Source organism: Solenopsis invicta, chromosome 6 (assembly GCF_016802725.1).
Source record: "Solenopsis invicta isolate M01_SB chromosome 6, UNIL_Sinv_3.0, whole genome shotgun sequence".
Taxonomy (NCBI): Eukaryota; Metazoa; Arthropoda; class Insecta; order Hymenoptera; family Formicidae; genus Solenopsis; species Solenopsis invicta.
Window position 1 is genome coordinate 12,792,159 of NC_052669.1, and position 2,835 is coordinate 12,794,993.

General features: G+C 44.9%; 1 pseudogene; it reads right to left on the reverse strand.

Moving 5' to 3' along the window:
- Positions 1–556: 556 nt before the first annotated feature.
- LOC105201609 lies at positions 557–972 on the reverse strand (annotated as a pseudogene).
- Positions 973–2,835: the final 1,863 nt, after the last annotated feature.

Below are 2,835 nucleotides of genomic sequence, written 5' to 3' on the forward strand. Positions count from 1 at the left end.
GTGCTGCGGCGCAACCGGGTCGGAAGTCTAGATAGTACGAATACGAGCAAGGTTAGAAAGACCGTAAAAGCACGGAATCGAGTTGTCTGTACACGAAGTGTAACATTGTTGGGAGATCCGTGCAAAGAAGGAGCACTACTAGTAAACTTGCCGCTGCTCCCAGAGCCGGGCTCTGTTATTTTTGGATACCACGCCAGCCGCAAAAGTGAAAGTCCGCAGCCACGAAGTCGCGCAGAATATAGCCAAATGCCTCGTCATCTAATTAGTGACGCGCATGAATGGATTAACGAGATTTCCACTGTCCCTATCTACTACCTAGCGAAACCACTGCTAAGGGAACGAGCTTGGAAAAATTATCGGGGAAAGAAGACCCTGTTGAGCTTGACTCTAGTCTGGCACTGTAAGGAGACATGAAAGATGTAGCATAAGTGGGAGATGGCAACATTGCCAGTGAAATACCACTACTTTTATCGTTTCCTTACTTACTCGGTTAGGCGGAGCGCGTGCCCCGAGGGCCTCGTGCCCCGGCGGTCACGGTGTTCTAGAGTCAAGCGTGTCAGAGTGGCGAGAGGCCTCGGCCGATTAATACTCCCGCGTAATCCGATTCGAGGACACTGCCAGGCGGGGAATTTGACTGGGGCGATACATCTCTCAAAGAATAACGCAGGTATCCTAAGGCCAGCTCAGAAGGCGAGGACAGAAACTTTGCGTAGAGCAAAAGGGCAAAAGCTGGCTTGATCTTGATGTTCAGTGTGCATAAAGACTGCGAAAGCACGGCCTATCGATCTTTTTGGCTTAAAGAGTTTACAGCGAGAGGTGTCAGAAAAGTTACCACAAGGATAACTGACTTGTGGCGGCCAAGCGTTCATAGCGACGTCGCTTTTTGATCCTTCGATGCCGGCTCTTCCCGTCATTGCGAAGCAGAATTTACCAAGCGTCGAATTGTTCACCCGCCAATAGGAAACGTGAGCTGGGTTTAGACCATCGTGAGACAAGTTAGTTTTACCCTACTGATGACTAGTCATTGCGATAGTAATCCTGCTCAGTACGAAAGAAACCGCAGGTTCGGACATTTGGTTTACGTACTCGGTCGAGCGGCCGGTGGTGCGAAGCTACCATCCATGGAATTATGCCTGAACGCCTCTAAGGCCGTATCCTCTCTAGTCAAAGGTGGCAATGATATCTCTAGGAGTCTTGTAAGTCGAAAGGCTCAAAACAATGTGACACTACTAGGCGGCCGGTTACCTTTCGCGGGGTGGACCAATCGTCGCACGAGCCCGGTTTGCCGTACGGCGTCATCGTCCGTCGTCGGAATCTCACTGCTTACGACGGCGCGGCGTCTAACGGTCGAACATGAGTTTCGCGTCGAGTTCAATGTCGAGACTGGAATCGTCTGTAGACGACTTAGGTACCTGCTGGGGTGTTGTACTCGGTAGAGCAGTTACCACGCTGCGATCTGTTGAGACTCAGCCCTCGGCTTGGGGATTCGTCTTGTTGATTGGACGAGACCCTACGTGCGCGCGCGTTGGACGTGCGAAGGCAACACGTGGAGAAGGGAATAGTAATGAACTTAATAAATATTATATTTGTAAGAAATTGTTTGCAGTAGAGAGAAAAGGTGGTCGGTTAATTCGGGACTTACTGCTTGATGGTAGTGATCAACGAGTTGCTGGTTGCCCATCGTGTGGAGGATGTTTAGCCTCATGATACTTGTGAGAAGAGGTTACTTGTAAAAAGTTTTACTAAATGTTTTGGCACTTAGCACTGGCAGAACTTGTTGCCAACCAAATAACTGACAATGAGTGTTAATGAAGATTCGTTTGCACAGACTCGAGCATGTAAGATGCCACGGACTGTGCGACGGACTAGAGTTGATGAGATGGAAGGAAAGAATAAATCCAAGCATCACAGACTCGAGCATACAAGATGCCACGGACTGTGCGACGGATGAAATAAAATGAAAGAACTGCACACTCCGTTAGAAAATCTCTTTATTTATACCCCTTTTTGTCTATTGCTCTCCCTTGTTCTAGGGAGGGCCGTGTGCACCAATTTTATTTATTGTAGTGCCTACGCGCTCTTCCACGAGTTTCGGTTTAATAACGCTCTTTGTTTTTAACGCTTCACCGATCGGACGTGTCAGGCGTCAAAGAACGCCGTCTACTTAAGGAACCTCATAATTTCTTTTTGACAGTAGGCTTCTCGGTAAAGAGCGTAGGTGACTCATTAGCAAACTGCAGAGAATGACAACCTTTAGAGTGATTTATTGTAGTGTGGGCGCTCAGTTTCTGGAAGCCGAAAGGGCTGTGTAATCGTGTTTATCGACTTCCTGGCTCTAGCGTTTGGTGGGGGAGCTCAATGCGTACCTTTTTGTCGAACAACGGTGTATCCGCTCGAAAGAAAAGAATTGCTACTACGCAAGACGTAACAATATAGTCTAAATCAATAGTAAGTGCACAAACGTCAATTGTAACTATTTTTTTCTAGTGGATGTAAATAACATTTTTTCTAAAAATTTTCAATGCACCCACATAAATATTAGAAAATGTCCTATATTTTAAAATATTTCGAAATGTTTTCTATTTTAAATCTTACTATCAATGTTTAATTTTGGATTTGAATTGAAAATCAGAAAAAAAATGGCAAAACTTAGGTATATCATATAAGATACAATAACCTTACATGCTTAGTTAACAAAAATGGAAAAAAAATTGTAATTTATTTTAACTCATTAAAATACATTTTGGATTAAAAGGCAGTACTAAAGTCATTTCAATTCTATGCAATAGATTAAAATGAATAGCATGGCTCGCAATAACTTCTTTTGGCATTAAA